This window comes from Elephantulus edwardii, unplaced genomic scaffold (genome assembly GCF_000299155.1).
Source record: "Elephantulus edwardii isolate Elephantulus edwardi_28Jun2011 unplaced genomic scaffold, EleEdw1.0 scaffold00066, whole genome shotgun sequence".
NCBI classification, from domain to species: Eukaryota; Metazoa; Chordata; class Mammalia; order Macroscelidea; family Macroscelididae; genus Elephantulus; species Elephantulus edwardii.
This window is the reverse complement of record NW_006399816.1, coordinates 11,730,026-11,751,079: the sequence shown is the minus strand read 5'-3', so window position 1 is coordinate 11,751,079 and position 21,054 is coordinate 11,730,026. Positions and strand designations below refer to the sequence as shown.

Genomic DNA, 21,054 nt, shown 5'->3' with positions numbered 1-21,054 from the left:
CTGATTGTTTAGGTGCCATCAAGTTGACTAGGAGTCATAACAATCCTGTGAACAACAGATCTGAACCTTGTCCCATCCTGAGCCAACCTTACAATCTCTGCCCAATCCCAGTATGGTAGTCACCATTTCAGTCCATACTGTTGGGCATCTTCCTCTTTTGCTGACCCTCCACCTTTTCTAGCATGATGTCTTTTTCCAAATAGTGATTTCTCCTTAAAATATACACAAAGCAAGTGAGGCAAAGTTTCATTATCTTTTCCTTTAAAGAACATTTTGGTTACACTTCCTTCAAAACAAATTTATTTTTTCTTTTGGCAGTCTGTAGGGTGCTCAATACTCTTCTTCTTCACCACAATTCAACTCTTCTTTTGTCATCCTTATTCGTTGTCCAACTTTCAGAAAGAAAGCTATTGAAAAGATTATGGGACCTTAGACTTTAAACTGGCATCCTTGCTCTCTAGAATTTTAGAAAGGCCTTTGAGATTACAATTCCCCACATTTCTTTTGATTTCTTGGCTACCACTGGGTGGGCAGTAGACAGAGTATAACTGATCATTATGGGATTGATCAGAGTTGATTGTGGATTCATATAAAATGAAATCTTTGGCAATTTAGTATTTTCTCCGTTCTACTAATTACTCTTCCAGTAAGCTTGGGTGAAGACCCCTAGCTCTGACTTTGTGGGAGAGACAACTTTCTCTCAAGTGGTTCTCTGCTGAGACACCTTCTGTACTCATATAGATCTCAGCCTGACTGGTGCAGGAGCCTCTGGCCCTAAAGGACACACATGCATTCTTTGCTTCTTTCTTTCTGCTTATGAGGTTCCCACCGGCCTGCTAAACCTGCTCATTTTAAACCTGGTGACATGGGAAACACTGATCAATCCCATAATGATCAGTTCTACTCTGTCTACTGCCTGCCCAGTAATGTCAAAGCCAATGGCTAGAAAAGCCATTTTGACCAAAAATTCCATGGCACCAGAGAAGTGAAAAATAAAGGGAAGGAAGCAATGCATAAGGCAATGGTGTAATTGGGGATTTTTTTATAATGTTTAGGGAAATTTGATAGCCTAGTAATAAGGCGATGAACTAACTAATCCAAAAGCATGCAGTTAAAATTCCCCAGCTGTTCTGTGAGAGAATGATGGCTCCTCCTGTGCGATGTACATCCTGTGAAAGACCTCTGGAGGGTCAGCTGTGAGTCGATTCCAACTCGACAGCACACAACAACAACTATCATATTTGTTGTTCTTTTTATTTTTGCATTACCTTTAAAAGAGGTAAAGGTAGAGGGGGGAAATAAAAGGAAAAGGATATATCGGTTACTTTTTTATTATTATATACCTTATTATAGTATAGGAAGCTCTGGTAGTGGAGTCTGTACAGAGGTGTTCTGCTAACCCAAAGGCTTGCTTCTCTGGTGGTTTGAATTTAACAGCAGTTCTACAGGAGAAGGATGGTCAGTCTCCTATGCAATTGACAGCCTACTGAAAACCCACTGGAGGGTCAGCTGTGACTCAATTCCAACTCAATAACATTGAGAGCAGGATTCTTTTGTTGTTGTTGTTGTTATGTGCCGTCGAGTCGTTTCCGACTCATAGCGACCCTATGCACAACAGCCCTAAACCTTGCTCTATCCTGCGCCAACCGCACTGCCTCTGACACACCCATCCCGATTACCCCAGTCACCGAATCAATCCACCTCATAGAGGGCCTTCCCCTCCTGCGCTGTCCCTCCACCCTCCCAAGCATGATGTCCCTTTCCAAGGACCAGTCCCTCCTGGCAACATGTCCAAAGTATGTCAGACGAAGCCCCAGAATCCTTGCCTCCAAGGAGTAGCCTGGTTTAATCCTCTCCAAGATGAATCTGTTTGTTTTCCTGGCAGTCCATGGTACATTCAGTACTCTTCTCCAGCACCACAGCCCAAAAGCATCAACTCTCCTTCTGTCCTCCCTAGTCATTGTCCAACTCTCTGATGCATAACAAGCGATTGCAAAGACCATGGCCTGTAACAGGCGCACCTTAGTCTCCAGAGAGACACCGTTGCTCCTGAGTACTTTAGAGAGGTCCCTAACAGCAGACTTTCCCATCGCAATACGCTTTTTGATTTCCTGACTGCTGGTGCCAAGAGTGTTGACCGTGGAGCCGAGCAAACTGAAGCTGTGAACACTCTCAATCTCTTCGCCATCCATCCTGATGCTGCCAATTGGTCCAGTGGTGAGAATCTTTGTCTTCTTGACATTGAGCCTCAGTCCATACTGAAGGCTGCAGTCCTTGACCCTTCGCAGCAAGTGCATGAGGTCCTCCTCAGTTTCAGCAAGCAGGGTTGTGTCGTCTGCATAACGCAGATTGTTAATAGATCTTCCACCAATCCTGATGCCACAGTTCTCCTCATAGAGCCCAGCCTCTCGGATAATCTGCTCTGCATACATGTTGAAAAGGTATGGAGACAGGATGCATCCTGGCGCACACCCTTCCCAATTTTGAACCATGCAGTGTTACCCTGCTCTGTTCTGACTACTGCCTCTTGGTCCAAGTATAGGTTTCACATTAGCACAATTAAATGTTCTGGGATTCCCATTCTTCTCAGAGTCAGCCACAGTTTGTTATGATCCACACAGTCAAATGCCTTTGCATAATCAATGAAACACAGATAGACATTCTTCTGGTATTCTCTGCTTTCAGCCAAGATCCATCTAACATCAGCAACAATATCCCTAGTACCACGACCCCTTCTAAACCCAGCCTGGACTTCCGGCAATTCTCTGCTGATGTGCTGTTCTAATCGTTTTTTATAATCTTCAGGAGAATCTTGCTTGCATGTGAAATCAATGACACTGTTCTGTAGTTTCCACACTCAATTGTGGTAGCTCGCCGTGATCGTATAGTGGTTAGTACTCTGCGTTGTGGCCCCAGCAACCTCGGTTCAGATCCGAGTCACGGCATTGTGGGAACAATGGCACGGCAAGGGGTCTTTTGCTCTTATATTACCATAATTCTTACTACATGTATCTGTAGTTGTGTAAAGCCTATATAAATTATGTTGTTTAAAAAATATACAAATAATGCCATAGATTTTTGAAAAAATAACACAATGGAGAGCAATACCGTATCTGTTCTCTAATTCCCCTTTTATAAAATGTTATTTAAATTAGTCTTTTCAGAATTCTATTTTTTTTTCAATTGAAAGACTGCCTGTCTTCAGTTGACATTATTAGCCAGTTGAAGGATTTCTCTACCTTCTCTATTAGCTTAAATGTATGATTTCAAACTCACATGGAAATTTCTCTGGACTCTAATTCTAACTGTAAATATTTCACTAGTGTAGAGAAAATTTGTCTCTGTGTGTGTATGTGTGAGTTTTTCTAAAAAATGGGATTCTTGGACTAAAACTAAGACCTTGAAGCAGGTTGTTTTCACTCCTGGTCTCTGTGGGCTCACACATACATAGTTGAGAGGCTGATAGCTATTCATGGCAGCCAATTTACATTTTTAAAACCATTGATGTGCTAAAAGGCCTTTGGATTTTGCTAATGTGAAGGTTCTGGAAGTTGCAAAAGATATTTTTGGTGCATTTTAGTAAGGAGAAGGGCTTTGAGTATCAAAATAATTCATGATTAAATATTATATTGTCTGATTGTGTCCAGGTTCCGAAATGAATGGCACTAGCATTTTAAGATTTTTTTTTTCTTTGGTTCAGTAAATGCAAGTATATCAGGAAAAACCTTAGAGTATGAGGAAGACTAAATCTAAAATTTATTTGTTGTTGTTGTTAACTGCCGTTAAGTTGTAAACAACTCATAGCAATGAACAAAAGACCTGAGCACATGTATCACTTTAATTGTGTCTCCCAGGTCATAGAGTTTCTGGAGGTAAGCTATTTCAGAAGTGGATGCCACTCCTGCTTCCAAGCTTGTTTTAATTGGGAAGCTGCACCAAACACTGTCCACTGTGGGTAACTATTATCGCATTTGACACATCAGTATCACAGTGATTAGGATCACAGCTACCATGAGTTATCTCTCTTACAGCAAATGGACAGACTAGTGCTATGCCACTTAGACGAAATTGTTTGAAAACAAAACCGGGCCTGAGGACCACAGATTAAAATCACCCACCTTCAGCTTGGTAGCATAACTTTCTATCCACTAGGCCAACAGAGTTCTCTTGTTGTTGTTAAGTACCATTGAGTTGTAGATAACTCATAGCAACCCTATGAACAAAAAATCTGAACACTTGTATAACTTTAATCATTTTTCCACATTCATAGACTTTCTGGAGGCAAAGCATATCTAACTTCCTCTAGCGCTATGTATGCATTTTATGTGTATTACAGAAAATGCTTCCAGAAAGGACTTTCAAGTCATTTATAATAAAAATTACAAATATAATATGCATAAATATTTAAATCAAAGATAAATAAAGAAGTACTAAACTAATAATGAAAGAACTGAACAACCAGTTCATTAATTTCAAGGGGATTACCACCATCCCGCAAAACACACAACTTAAAAATAAATGATATGAAAACCTCAAATGTATACTTGGCCTGGAAATCACTCAATTCGTCCTTTGTGATTCAATTCAAACCACAAACATGAAGAATTATTTCCTCTTTCTATTATCTCTGCAGTGCCTTTTAGATTGTTATAAATGTCTGGTTTTTTTATGTCTATTTAGGACATGTTTCCCTTATTTCAGTATGTATAACATCTGACACACAGTGAACTCTCAAGTATTACTGTTTTAATTAATGAATAAATAAAGCCAAAGTTTAAAGCGTGTTTTTCAATAGGCAAAGATAATTCATATGAACTCTCTCAAGGGTTAATTTGTTTGGTTGACAAAGGGTTTCTTTTGCATTTCCTTATGTCTGTGCCCTAGCATATAAACGTCTTAAAAAGTATTTAAATTTAAGAAGTCAAATTTTCATTATTGGAAATACTTATCTCATGATCTTTCTGTTTCAATGGTTTAATATTTCACTAGTGACTCTTTTTAATATTTAAGTAGATTCAAAGGTTTTTTTTGGAGAAAAGTTGGTATTTACTTTAAATCCAAAATTATCCTGTAGCAGAGATGTTGTTGTTGTGTTGTTAAGTGCCATCGAGTCACAGACGACTCATAGCGACCCTATGAACCAAAGTCCTGCACACCTCCTGTATAACTTTCGTCCTTTCCCCAGGTTCATAGGGTTTCTTGAGGCAAGCTATTGTGGAAGTGGATGCCACTCCTGCTTCCAAGCTTGTAATCAGGGAGCTTCACCAAACACTGCCCACCATGGGTAACCATTATCGCGTTTTACTCACCAGTGTTTGGCTTCACAGCACGAGTTACCTCTGTACAGCAAGTGGACATACCAGGGTTACATGACCTAGAAGAATGTTTCACCAAAAACAATTGAAGTTTTTTGATGTAGCAGAAGATAGGGGTTTGGTTTTGTTTTCATTTGAACAAAAAGATCTGCCATATTTTCATATTTATAGTAACTATTTTAAAGTTCTTAACTACCACTTTCAGCATCTGTATCAGTTTTGGGACATTTGGTAACTTTTTGTTTTTGCTTTGACATGTTCTTGCTGCTTATAATTTTTTTACTGCATTCTGAGTGTAAAGATTGTGATACTGTTGACCATTTCTGTTATATTGTCTTAAAGAATATTCAATTACGTTCTGACAAATTAATACACTGAAGGATGAAATAGATGTTGTTGAGACTAATTCTAAGACTTTCTGAAAAGCTTATCTAGAGTGACCCTTATTCTAGTATTAAAGTGATAATATTTATTGTTTTGACTTATTTTATTCTAACATTAAACACCATTTTCCAATCAAAGACAGGCCATTTAATTGCCTGGAAAACTATTTTGTATTGGTTCCTTATGCCCCATTTTCCTCCTACTGGCCACTTTTATTAGGGCAGATATTATCTTCACATCAGTGTCATCTATAACACATGAAAGGAACTCTAGAATTATGAATATTAAAATTTAGGCTGAGATGATTGCACATCTGTACCTATCTTCCCTAGAAAGAGAGAAACTGTGTCATCTTAACAGAAATCTTCTCTGGAAAAGGTCCTTGGTCTATTATATATTAGAATATAGACAAATGGCTCCAAGTTTTATTATCCTTTGAAACAAAATCATATATCCCTAGGAGCTAAAATCTTTAATTTTTTCAGAGACAGTCTTAACCCAGGTGCCATTTTTGTTTGTGTGTCGGTAAATTTTGACCATGCAGAAATATGAAAATATTCACATTATTTTTTGACATATAGGAGCCCTACATCTAACGTATAGCCTTTCTGTATGTCAATTGGAAGTCCTTTTGAAAGTTTAGAAGAGTGTTTCGAAAGGTTCTTTCCCTCTGACTGGAGCCCCAACATCCCCCAGCTCCAGCAGCCCTTTCCTCTCATAGCCCTCACATTGTTGTATTTTGTGAGTGACACTGTCACAGCCTATGTATAAACTTCCTAATATTCAGCCAAAACAAAGTGACCTGTATGCAAATTTCTGGACTTCTTTCTCTCCATACCTCTCCCCTCTCCATTGTTCCTTCTCTCAAATTATAGTCATCTTGACAGACCTAAACTCTAACTTCTCTTACTTCTATCCATTGTTCTTGGTTCGATCTGGGGGTGAATGAAATGGGAAAGATCCGGTGCAAAAAACAATGTACATGAACTTTGTAAATAAGCTACTTTAAAATAATTTTTTAAAAAACAAGAACAACCAACTATTATGACCTCCTAATAATAACAAATGTAAATTATCACTTAGTTTACACCTTCTCACTCAAACTCATGGCCATGGAGTCAGAACCAACTCATAGCTGACCCTCCAATGGGTTTCCAAGGCTGTAAATCTTAACAGGAAGAGAATGCTCACCTTTTTCCTGCTGAGCCATTGGTGGATTACAACCACCAGAGAGGCTCTGAGCCATTAGGGTAGTTGTGCAGCTCCCTAAGGACTGCCCCACCAGAGCTCCCTGTGCACCATTAAGGGGCTTAACAAAAGGAATTAGTGCCTTAGTGGTAGAATGAAAGACAATGTGTTAAATGTCCGAACTCTATTAATAAAGTGCAAAAAATTGAAAACAGATTTATGCAAGTCTATACTTGTGCTTGTTTTAAATGTGTTAATATGTTTTTGAGAAACATGACTCTCTGAAGAGGGAAATAATCACCCCGTGCTGTGGAAGAAGTGAAAAACTGGTATTTAGGTCAGGCAAACAGATGGCATTGTGAGCACTCAGCTCACCCACAGACACATGCAGGAAGGAAGAGGATGGAGTAAAAGTATCCAGTGTGAAAGGGCTAGTGAACAGCTAGTCCAAATACTAGTATAAGCAAAGATAAGAAAAAAGAAATAAATACACTGAACATCTATTGTTATTAGCCCCTGCCCAGTTTCCTTTCCCCTGCTAACAGACTTTCTTTCTCCTAATCCTATCCGCCCAATCAGTTCATTAGAACGGACCCCACCCCCACTGCCCTAGAAGACGAGGCATAGGACCCAGACTTGAGTCTCTGGTGTACTCAGTGCAGCTTTGGCCAGAGGGATCATTTCAAACTGGGCATCTGACCTAAATTATCAAAATATTGCTCCTCACAACGTTGCTTCTCCAGAAGTAATGTACATTTCAACCACTTGGAGATACTTTAAAAAATGACAAATCTGATTCAGTAAGTCAGCCTAGAGATAATGTTTGAGATTTTAGATTTCAAATAAACTCTCCAGTGGTGCTGATGCTGGTTCAGGGACAAATTCTGAACATTACAGCTCTGCAGAATTTTTCTGCCAGAGTTCTCAAAAAAGCAGTGCTCTTTATACCAGAGCTGGTGAGATGACAGACTGATTCTGTGGCTGTTGGCTGTTGTCTAAGCTGATTGGTTTTTTTTTCAGTTTCTTAGCACTCATGACTTTGTATGTTCTCTGTCAATAAATTATATACTCAAAGATAAGAACCATATTTTTATCCTTGGCCATTCCCTATAATGATGTGTTTGGTGTTTAACAGATGAATATACATAATTAATGTTCAAAAATCAAGGGGGAAAATTTGGAATTTTCTAAATGAAAGAGATACAGATGTTTTCATGAAATAGCAAGAGATGTGAAGGAGGAGGATTCATTACTACTACTGAGGTTAAAAAAACCCTATATCAGGGGAGCTCTGGTGGCCTAGTGGCAAGGAGCTGCAACTACAATCCCAGAGGCACACGGTTCGAATCCACCAGATGCTCTGCCGGGGAAGGAGGGACAATCTCCTCCTGTACCAGTCAGATCTGATTTGACGGTACACTCACACAAAAATAATACAAATAAAAATTTAAAAAAAACCTCAAAAAAACAAAAAAAACCCCTATATCTTGGATATCCCTAAAATAGTCTCAGAATCTGCATATTCCCAGCTTAGAAGAAAATAAAGGTCTCAATCTCCTAAACTTTTTAAAACCTAATTATTTCTGCTTTAATTTCTTTGTTGTTGTTGTTAAAGCCTTGTTTGTTTGTTTTTCAGTATTGGAAGGCATCTCAAACTTAAAAAAATTTGTGAGGTCATATGGATTTGTATATAATTGTTGTTAGGTACCATCAAGTTAACTATGACTCAAAGTGACCCTAATGGGACACATATGTCCTAAGGGGTCTCTGCTGATGGCAGGAAGTCCATTTCCTTAGATTCACACAGTTATACAGGCCCCCACCAGAAGGCAGCACATAGTATAAATGATAAATAAGCTTTCCACTAAACTTCTAGATGGGCACTATGCATCCAGGTGATAAGAAAGAGATAATATCTAAAATGGATTATTTTGGAAAATCATAAACCAATACCTCTAAATTTCAAAACAGCAACCCTGAAAAACAAGTTCAAATGAACTAGAAGAGTTTTTATTACAGATTTATGTAATCCTTCTTAAGAAATTCCTAAATAAAAAAACAACTATGATCTCTTACATGATAGCCTACAGCTGACATAGTCAATTTCTCTTATTTTTTTTTTACAATTGTCATTTTAATGAAAGTTTACAGAAAAATTGGATTTTAATTTATTGGTTGACAAATATTTTCCTCTGATTCCCACCACCCCCACCCCAGTTCACTCTGTAATGCACTTCTCATTCCGGATTGTTAATTGTCACACATGTAATGCCTATAGTGCCTAATCATACATTCCTGCAAGGAACAAAGAGACCCAGAGAATTGGAAAAATATACCATGCTCGATTTCTCTGAAGCAATAAGTAAACTCCAAACCAAACACTCTGCTGCTGAGCTGATTCCAACTCAGTCTGACCCTGTGTTAGGTTTCTGATATAAATCTTGACAGGATCAGAGAGTCTTTATTTTCCTCCTGTGGAATGGCTGGTGCATTTGAACTGCCAACTAGTCAGCAGCCAAACATGGATGTACTACACCCCTGGGATGCCTCTCAATCCATAAGTAGGCAGTTCTATTTTAAAAACCGATGTCTTGGGACTCTTAGATACTGATAATGATAGTGTAAAATGATGGAACCACCATGAAAAATAGTATAGTGCTTCCCTAAAAAGTTGGAAATAGAAATAGTGTTTGATCTAAGGATGCCACTATTAGGTATATAGCCTAAAAAAGAAGAGTTGGTACATAACAGGTGTGCACACACTATGTTTAGTGTAGCATTATTTACCACAACCAGGAGATAGAAACAACCTCAGTGACCATCAGTGGATAAATGAATAAACAAATCCTGATACTTATGCACAATGGAATATTGAACAATTTCTGAAATAATGTATCTGGAGATGAATCTCAAGGACTTAATAATGCATGACATAAATCAGTTACCAAAGGACAAATATTATATTTGAAAATACACTATTTAAAAAGTAAAGGAAAAGTTTAAATACAGAAACACTCTTTGATAGTTGCCAGTAACCAGAAGGGGAAGCAAAAGCCAGGAAATACACAACAGCTAAATAATAAGCTTGGAGTGAAAAGGGTGATCTGTATGATACCATGAAAGAAAAGAGAAGACAGAGAGGTGCATAAGAGTTTTACGTAATAATCCTTAAGCAAGAAGAGTGTTTACAGGAAAAATGGGAAGAGGAACACATATGCACACGTAAAAGGGACTATACTCATGTCCACACATAAGCTTGTCAGGTGATATTTCTACATGATTATCTGTATATTTTGTAAATATTCCCATGCATATAGACAAAGAAACAAAGTTATCTAAACTTCTTAATCATAACCAAACACCCAAAAGGAATGAGCTGCTAGTCCCATGGCTTCAGGATCATAGTATGTAGGAACATCAAGGTAACTGGCATAACATAGTCCACAAAGAAAATGTTCTATAACTACTTTGGTGAGTAATAACTGATACCTTAAAAGCTGCAAGTAACCCTCTAGGGTACAACTATTCGTCTTACTCTGTTCAAAACAAGAAAAAGCAAAGGCAATCAAAGAAGTATAGAAATAATTAGCCTCAGTATACATGCATGTGAAGAAGTTTCCAAATAATTTAATCATATTTAAATTTATTTAGTGTTCTCTTTTTATTTTTGACTAATAACAAAATTGTATGCTTAACTGTAATAGCTTTCACTAATCAGCATTTTCTGGTTTAATCCATTCTTCCTTTAACCTCTTTAGTAAAGATTACCCATTGATGTGTTAGTATTGATTCCAATTCATAGCCAGACCAAAAAAATGGAGTAGAACAGACCCATGGAGTTTATAAGGCTATAATCTTTACAGGAGTGAGCTGTGATGGCTTAGTGGCAAAGAGTTGTGCTGTCAACCCAAAGACTCAAACTTCAGATCTACCAACTGTTCCACAGGAGAAAGATACGCAATTTCCTCCCATGTGATTTACAGCCTCTGAAAAATCCACTGGAGAATCAGCTATGAATTGGTTCTGGCTCAATGATATATTGTTGTTATGTGCCATTGAGTTGCTTGTGACTCATAGTCACCCTGTACAACAGCCCTGAACTCTGCTCTATCCTGTGCTAACCTTATTGTCTCTGACACACCTACTCTCATTACTACAGTTACTGACTCAATCCATATCATTGAGGGTCTTCCTCTCTTGTGCTTCCCCTCTACCCTCCCAAGCATGATGTCCCTCTCCAAGGACTGATCTCCCCTTGCAAGATGCCCAAAGTATGTCAGACAAAGCCTCAGAATCTTTGGCTCCAAGGAGCAGCCTGGTTTCACTTCTAGGATGAACCTGTTTGTTCTCCAGCACCACAGCTCAAAGGCATCAATTCTCTTTTGATCATCCCTAGTCACTGTCCAGTTTTTTGATGCATAGCAAGTAATTGCGAAGACTGTGACCTGGATTGGGCACACCTTAGTCTCCAGAATGACATCGTTGCTCTTCAGTATTCTGGAGAGGTCCCTGACAGCAGACTTTCCCAATGCAATTTGTCTTTTGATTTCCTGGCCTCTGATACCAAGACTGTTGATTTTAGAGCCAAGTAAACTAGAGCTCTTAACAATCTCAATCTCTTCATCATCTATCAGTGATGCTGCCAGTCAGTCCAGTGGTGAGAATCTTTGCTTTCTTGATGTTGAGCTTCAATCCATATTTAAGGCTGCAGTCCTTGATCTTAGCAACAGTAAGATTTTACAGAAGTAGACTTACACATCTTTCTCCAACAGAGAGGCTGGTAGATTCAAACTACCAACCTTTTAGTTAGCAGCTGAAAACTTAACCACTGTGCCACCAGGTTCATGTCAGAATAGATTGTTGCAGTTGTTGTTATGTGTTGTCAAGTCAGAATTGATTCATAGCTGACGTTCCAGAGGGCTTTCAGAGGGTATAAACTGTATATGAAGAGATCGCCCAACTTTCTCCTGAGCAGCGGTTGGATTTGAATTACATTCCTTGAGTTGGCAGTGCAACTCCTTACCAATAAGCCACCAGAGCTCCCTCAATAAAGACTGTTGCTAGGCCATCGAGTTGGAACCAACTGATCTGTTCCTCCAGTGGTTTTTCAGAGGCAGTGAATTGCATAGGAGGGGATTGCCTATTGTTCTCCCTCTGAACTGTTAAGGAATTTAAACTGTGTGCCTTTGGGAATGCAGCACAACTTTTTTCTACTGGATCACAAATCATAGTATTTTCAAGGCATTTCTATATGGAAATAAAGTAATAAAGACAAAGTATGGAGCTTTCTAGAGAAATTACTTGGCAATGGTGTGAATTATAAATAATATTAAGAACATAAATTTTAGTCTCTTTCTAAAGAGTTCATCTAAAATATCAGGAAAACTTTTAACCCTGCCATACAATGTACAAGTCAGGATTAAATGAAAACTCTGATTCTTGGATATACAAATTCTGTACTGTTTATTTAAAAGGGATTCATATCCTTTAAGTACTAGATAATTTAGTGGCAAAAAGGACATATACAACCACAACAATGTGAAAATCTGGCAGAAGAGACCTCCAGTTTTGGCCATAATAAACTGACAGCTATCACAGTTACTTTCCCAATGTAAACAAGTATAAAATGGAGTGAAATACATGAAGCAGGCATTGAACAACATGCAGCGAAGGGCTGTGATTCTTGAGAACAGAGAAATAAGTGAACTCCACATTTCACCCTGGCTTTCTGCATGGGGTATCTTTCCAGATAACAGCACAGGGAGCTCAAACAGAGAACAGAGGACTTACAGAGGACTCATTTCCTCATTTGGTAGGTTTGATTTCCTTGTTGAGTATCAGTTGACCATAGATAGATGGGTCTATTTGTGGGTTCTCAATTCTGTTCCATTGGTCTAGTGCCTGTCATTGTACCAGTATCATGCTGTTTTGGTTACTACCATTGCGTAGTAGGTTTTGAGGTCAGGGAGTGCTATGCCTGCCACTTCATTTTTGTTTTTCAGAAGTGCTTTGCTTATTCGGATCTCTTCCCTCTCCAAATAAACTTGACAATTTCCCTTTTGATCTCCTTGAAAAATGAATTTGGTATTTGTATTGGGATTGCATTGAACATGTCATTTTCACATTATTGGTTCTTTGTATCCATGAATCATATCCATGTATCATTTTCCCATTTCTTTAGGTCTTTTATTGTGTTTGCAGAAATGTTCTGTAGTTTTCTCTGAATAGGTCTTTTGTATCTCTATTTAGGTTTACTCCCAAGTATCTCAGTTGTGGTTGGCTATTGTAAATTGTATTGCTTTCTTGGTTTCCTTCTCTAAGTTCTCTTTGTTGAGGAATCACTCTGATTTTTTTATATTGCTCTTATATCTTGCCACTCTACTAAATTGGCTTACTGGCTCTAACAGGTTATTTTTTGTTGTTGTTGAGTCCTTGGGGTTTTCTGTGTTGTTGTTGTTGTTAGGTCCCATCGAGTTGTAGACAACTCATAGCAACCATATGAATGAATGGCCTGAGCACTGTTCGTACATAGAGTTTCTGGAAGCAAGCCATTTTGGAAGTGGATGCCGCTCCTGCTTCCAGGCTTGTTTTAGTCAGGAAGCTCCAGCCAACACTGTCCACCATGGGGAACCATTACCATGTTTGGCACATCACTGTCACAGTGTTCAGCATCACAGCAACCACGAGTTACATCTGTACAGCAATGCACAGACCAATGCTATACCACCTAGAAGAATGTTTGACAGGAAAACAATTTGAACCCGGCCCAAGGGCCACAGATTAAAATCACCCACCTTCGGCTTGGTAGCATACCTTTCTGTCCCCTAGGCCAATGTAGCTCTCTCTATGTTGTTGTTGTTCTTGTTGTTAGGTACCGTCGAGTTGTAGATGACTCACAGAGATCATATTATCTGCATAGAGCGATAGTTTAACCATCTCTTTGCCTATCTGGATGTGTTTTGTTTCCTTCTTTTGTCATATTGCCCTAGCAAGCACTTCCAATAAAATATTAAATAGAAGTGGTAACAGTGGTCATCCTAGTCTGGTCCCTGCTCTCAAGGAAAATGCTTTTAGTCTTTCTCCATTGAGAGTGATGTTGACTCTTGGTTTTGTGTATATAGTATTCAGTATATTGAGGAAATTCCCTTATGTTCCAATTTTGCTGAGTGTCTTAAATCAAGAAGAGGTATTGGGTTTATTCTTTTGGCAATTCAAGGAATAATCACTAGTTTTCTCTAATACCACAACTCAAAGTCATTGATTCTTCTTTTGTCGTCCTTATTCATTGTCTCTCTCTCACATGCATAACAGGTTATTGGGAAAATCATGACTTGAATCAATTGCACATTACTCTTTAAGCTGACATCATTACTCTTCAGGACTTTGCAGAGATCCCCAATGGCAGATATTCTCAATGTTATATGTCTTCTGATTTCCTGACTGCTGGTAGCAAGGGTATTGACTGTGGATCCAAGTAGGAGGAAATCTTAGACAATTTCAATCTTTTCTTTATCTACCATGATGTTGTTTGTCAGTCCGTTGTGAGGGGTTTTGTCTTCTTGATTTTTACATGTAATCCATATTGAAGGCTGTAGTCCTTGACCATCTGCAGCAAGCTCCTCAAATCTTCCTCGTATTTGAGCAGGCAAGGTTGTGTCATCTGTATGATGCAGGCTGTTGATGCATCCACCTGCAATCTTGATGCCACGTTAGTCTTCATAAAGTCCATCTTCTCAAATTATTTGCTCAACATGCTAATTGTGCTCAGTGTTGCTCTGACATAACCTTTGCTTCTACTCTAGCTGCATACATAACATTAGGAAATATGTGTGTGTGTGTGTGTGAGAGAGAGAGAGAGAGAGAGAGAGAGAGAGAGAGAGAGATTGATTTAGTGGCACAGATCTTTTCTTATCTAATAGATTAAAACCATTACAAACTGTTACTTGATGCTTTATAGCTTCTAATTATAATCCAACACCACTATTTCCCTTTCTCTTTTTGTCTTTATAATAACCCTCTTTAGCATTGACTCACAGTGTACATAATACTTGTTTGTCTAGTCTTGAATATACAGAAAATAGCTTCAGAATTCTTGGTCCACACTTTGATGAGTGGAGGGAGCTGTTAATGAAAGTTTAGTGTACTGTCTTGTCTTTAAGCTGAAAAATATATATAGTTAAAAAACAAAACAAAATGTTTCTCCTCACAAGTTGCTCCTCCATTTTTTATTATTATTATATTCTATTTTAGGGGTTTTGTTTCCCTTAAAATTGCCGATTTATTAAATTTCTTTTTTTACTATGTATAATATTAGCACAGAGTTCCTGAATGGTACAAATGGTCGATATACTTGAGAATGTTGACTATTCAAGTCCACTCAGAATACCTCAAAAGAAAGGACTGAAAAAAAAAAGAAAAAGAAAAAAAGAAAGGGCTGGCAGTCTACTTACAAAAATAACATTCTTCAAAACGTCACAAAAAATCCCTTTGAGTCAGAATCAACTCCGTACAAGATTATACCACTAGATTTCCCCAACTACAACATTCAAACTCAAATTAATTGCCATCAAGTTGGGACTCATAGCCTGGTCTTCCCACAGATTTCCTGAGGCTTTAAATGGCACAGAAGAATATTGTTTATCATTCTTGCTTGGAGCAGCTGATGGATTCAAACTGTCTGCCTTTGGGCTAATAGCTCAACTCCTTATCCATTAGGCCCTCAGAGCTCTCTGCTACACCACTAGAGTTCCTTGTATATATCCTAATGGAATTTCATTTCCAAAAGTACAAACGTTCAATAAATTTATCTTTATCTTTAACAATAATCCTCAAACTCACTACCATACGAATCAGTTCTGAATCAGATGGACCTTTCATCAAAGTTCTAAAGTTTTAACTCTTAATGGAAGATACTGCCCATCTTGCTCTTGTGAAGCCAATAGTGACTTCAAACTGATGGAGACCCCTGCCCCGCCAGCCTTATAGTTAGCATAGCTAATGAATATGCCACCAGAGCACTTTGACAATAATCCTGGTGCCTTTTATATACAGTATTACTTAACTTTTTTATTTTCATATTAGGAATTAGTTACAATACAGCATATTATTCTGTTAATTATCCCTTTCTCAAAGATTGCATATAGCTAACAGATAGTAATAAGAAGTTAGACACTTTTAAAGTTATGCAACTCAGCTTATATAGTTGGAGTTGTTTATCGCTTGAAAAAACCCAGGGTTTTGGGGATTCTTTTTTTTTTATATTTAGTGTTGCATAGTACTTCATGATGTGACTATACCATAGTTTCTTTTGCCATCCATCTTTTGATAGATGTTTGTATGTTTGTTTTTTAAATTTGTTGCTGTTATAAATAATGCTGCACTGACTATGGTTTTACATGTGTCATCTTTTCTTATGTAAGCCCTTATTTTTTGTAGCATGTATGCCAAATAGTGGGACTGCTGGATCAAGTTCTATCCCATCTTTCTAAGGAAGTGGCAAACTGTTTTCCATAGTTGTTGTACCATTTTACATTCAGACTACCAGTATAGAGTTCAAATCTTTCCTTACCTTCATTAGCATTTTTTGTTTCCTTATTGAACTTTGCTATTGTTGCTGGCATGAGATAATATCTCATTGTTATTTTAACTTGCCATCTCTCTAATTGCTAATAATGTTGAACATTTTTTCATGTTTTTGTTGTCCATCTGAATATCTTCTTTGATTAAGTGTTGTCTAAGATGCTGAAAACAGGATATAGGGACACAGGGCCGTGAGTGTCTTTCTGAAAGGGCCAGAAGGAGTGAGAATAGCACACCCCCTCACTTCCCCAGAGCAGAAAGCAGATATTGAGCCGATAGCCCAGCTCCATCTTGCCTCTAGAGTCACAACAGCAGCAAGCGGTGCATTTATTCACTCTTTATTCACAGTTGTGGTCTAAGAATGGGGTTTATTAGGGAAGTAAGAGAGTGGAAAAGGCAAAGAATATCACCCAATACAAGTCCAGGTTTTAGTCCAACACTCTCAAGGCATGATTCCTCAATTAGTCTAGGCTCTAATTTCAGTTCAGCAAGCAGCTTTTTCTTTCATCCTCAAAGACAAGAACATAACCTTTAACTATGGCCTTTATCTTCGGACCCCTCTGGTTACACCTTGCCACAGTTTCTCCACAACAGTGCCACAATCTCTCCACCACCATCATCAGGGTCTCACCAACAGTGTCCCACTCTCAACAGGGTATTGCTCCAGTCTCACTCAAGTTTTCCTTGTCTCAAGTCTTGCTGCTACAAATCTTGCTACTCAGTGTGGGAAATAGTCTTGCTCTTATCCTAGTTGATAATTTGCAAGACCATATGTTTGCAGTTAACTTAGCTGGAGACCAGACTGGGCTTAAACATAATGGCTAAAAAAAGGCAACTTTTAGGCTAATACCATCATTTTGACCTTGGTTTATGCATCTTTTTCTTGTTGAGATGTTAAGAGGTATCCATGAAAAGGGGTGGGAAGGGAGAAAATTGCGGCAATGAATGAATGGAAATCCAAAACCTCTGTAAAAAAAAAATTTAAAAAAAATAAAAAGATCATTTCCTGGTCAGTTATGTCATTGCCAAGTATTTCCCCCCAATCTCTAGGTTCTCTTTTTACTGTTTTGAAGAAGTTTTTTGATGCATATGAAGATTTAATTTTTAGGAGGTCCCATTCATCTTGCTTATGGACTATTGACTGCTCATCATTTATAGTCTATTTATGCCATAGATTATAACTTCTAAATGTGTTCTGATTTTTCTTTTGATGACCCTTAGAGTTTTAGGTTTTATACCAAGATCCTTAATCTCTTCTGAGTTTGTTTTTATATATAATGTGAGGTATGAGTTGTATGTCCATTTTCTGCAAATAGGTAGTCTTGCCAGCACCATTTATTTAAAAAAGCTGATTTGTCCCACCTAATGAAATTTTATCTCTTTGTCAAAGATTAGTTGTCCATGTTGTTATTGTTGTGTACTATTGAGTCAGAATAGACCTGTAGCTGACCCTCCAGTGAGTTTTCAGAGGCAGTTACTCACACAGGAGGCAATTGCTCATCCTTCTCCTGTGGAGCAGCTGGTGAGTTTGAACTGCATGCTTTTGGGATTGCAGTTCTGTTTCTTACTACTAGGCTACCAGAACTCAGTTGTCCATAGGTAGTTGTTATTGTTATGTGTCGTTGAGTTGCCTGTGATTCATAGCGACCTTACGTCCAACAGCCCTAAAACCTACTCTATCCTGTGCCAATCTCACTGTCTCCAACACACCTACCCCCATTACCCAGTTACTGAGTCAATCCATCTCATCGAGGGTCTTCCTCTCTTGCACTGTCTCTCTACCCTCCCAAGCATGAAGTTCCTCTCCAAGGACTGATCCCATCTTGCAACATGTCCAAAGTATGTCAGACGGAGCTTTAGAATCCTTGCCTTCAAGGAGCAGCCTGGTCTTACCCTCTCTAGGATGAACTTGTTTGTTCTCCTAGCAGTCCATGATATAATCAACATTCTTCTCTAGCACCACAGCTCAAGTACATCAATTCTCCTTCTATTATCCCTAGTCTTCGTCCAGCTTTCTAATGCATAGTTGGATTAATTAAGGGTTCTCAAGTCTGTTCTATTGGTTTTGTGTTTTTACCAATGTACCAATGCCAAGATGTTTTGATTACTGTGGCTATATAGTAGGTTTTAAGATCAAGAAATGTAAGTCTATTTTGGTTCTTGAGGTTTCCCCTTCATTGTTCAGTAGAGCTTTTTTTGCAGCATCTCTTTCCTTTTTTTTTTAATATAAGGTTGATGATCAATGTTTCTATTTTATTGAAGAATGATAATGGGATCTGGATTGGTATTGCTTTATATGTGTAGCCATTTTCACAGTGTTAAATCTTACAATCCATAAGCATTGTATGAGTTTCCATTTATATAAGTCTTTTGAGTTTCTTTTGGTCGTATTTGCTTTTGTAATTGTGAAATTCTTCAAAGTTGAAAGAGACTCATAGCTGACCCTCCAGTAAATTTTCGTAGGCTGTGGATTACATGGGAAGAGAGTGCCATCTTTTTCCCAGGGAGCATTTGGTGGATTTAAATGGTAGGCTTTGAGTTGGCAGCATGGTTTAGTGGTAAGGAAGTTGTGCTGCCAACCCAATAGCATGTGGTTTGAATTCACCAGTTGCTCCACTGGAGAAAGATGAGCAGTGTCCTCCTATGCAATTAACTGCCTTTGAAAACCTGCTAGAGGGTCAGCTATCAGTCAGTTACAATTTGATGGTATATAGCAACAGCAAGCTAGATCTCTCTACTAAGTATTTTGTCATTTCCTTTGTATAGGGATTTTGTGTGTCTCATTAGATTTGTTCCTCTATCTTACATCTTAGGGATGATTATTGTAAATGGTATTATTTTTCTTACTTCCTTCTCACAGTTCTCATTGTTAGTCTAAAGGAATATTTCTGGGTTTTGCATGTTGATCTTATATTTTGCCACTGTGCTTAATTGTAAATTAGATCCAGTAATTTCTTGCTGAGTCTTTCAGATTTTCTGTATATAGGATTATATCACCTGGGGGAAAAAAGAGAGAGAGATTTATTTCTTTTTTTTCCGATTTGGATATATTTTATTTCCTTTTCTCCTCTTATTACTCTGAGTAGGACTTCCAATACAGTATTGAATAGGAGTGGTGATAAAAGACATCCTTATCTGGTTCCTGTTTACAAGGAGAGCAAGATAGGCTTTGTCTTGTATGTATGCTAGAAACAGTATTGAGAACTTTGCCTTCTTTTCCTCTTTTATTTTTATCAGGAAATATGATTATGTGGGTTTTTCTCCCCTCCCCCCCTAGTTTTACTGATGTGATTTTTCAGTTTTATACAGATGCTGTTCTTATGTTGGACCTTCTTGCATACCTGGTATGAACCGCACTTGATCATGATGAATGAATTATTTTTAAAAATTTGATATTTCATTCTATTCGCTAGGATTTTGTTGAGAATATTTGCATCTATAGTCATGAAGGATTCTTGTCTATAACTTTTTTTCCCAGTGATGTCTTTGCCTGACCATGGTGTCAGGGTTATGCTTGCTTCATAGAATAAGTTCAAGCATATCCCATATTTTTTATTTTCTGAAATAGTTTGGACTTTTTATCCATTTCCTTTAGGTTTTCAAGTTTGTCAGAATATAGGTCTGCATTATCCATGTTTTTATTCATGTTATTTCTGCTAGTTCTATTCTGATGGCAACTCTTTCATTTTTTATTCAAGTTATTTGTACCTTCTGCTTTTCCTTTATAAAATTTTCCAAAGGCGTGTCTATTTTATTAATCCTATCAATGAACTGACTTCTAGTCTTGTTGAGTCTCTCTATTGTTTTTCTGGCTTTATTTCATTTCTTGCTACTCATGTTTCTATTTCTGTGCTTCTGGAGACTGTAGCTTTGCTTGCTGATCTAACTTTTCAGTCAAGTAAACATGGTCCGTCTAGTGTGTTTTCATATTTCAAGTTAAGATACATATTTGGGGAGCAGGCGAAAGAGAGATAATAAAAGTTCAGTTTAAAATCTGATGATGCACTTATACAAAAAAAGAGTAAGTTTTGTGGGTTTTGTCCAGTATAGCTGATGATATTATGTTGCTCAAGAGTCCAAAGGGTTTACTGTTGCCTTAAATATTTTCTAGGTTTTCCTTAGACTGATGTCATTCTATACATTAATTTTCTTTTCTTAATATTTCCTACAATCACTATGGTCTAGTTAGGAACTTTAATGTCATCTTCTATCTGTAGTAAGTTGTATTCTCGACTCTAAACCTTTCCTATTCCTTTATAGAGAGATGTTATGTGCCATCGAGTCGCCTGCAATTCATAGCGACCCTATGTACAACAGACCTAAACCCTGCTCAGTCCTGTACCAATCTCACTGTCTCTGACACACCTACGCCAATTACCCCAGTCACTGAATCAATCCACCTCATAGAGGGTCTTCTTCTGTGCTGTCCCTCCACCCTCCCAAGCATGACGTCCCCTTCTAAGGATTGGTCCCTCCTTGCAACATGTCCAAAGTATGTCAGATGAGCTTCAGAATCCTTGCCTCCAAGGAGCAGCCTATTTTAACCCTCTCTAGGAAGAACCTGTTCGTCTTCTTAGCAGTCCATGGT

General features: G+C 38.1%; 1 protein-coding gene across 3 annotated transcripts in view; it reads left to right on the top strand.

Annotated features, from left to right (window-relative positions):
• Positions 1 to 21,054, top strand: part of LRRC49 (leucine rich repeat containing 49) — a 239,077-nt gene that overhangs the window by 93,701 nt on the left and 124,322 nt on the right. The gene's annotated exons all lie outside the window — the stretch shown is intronic.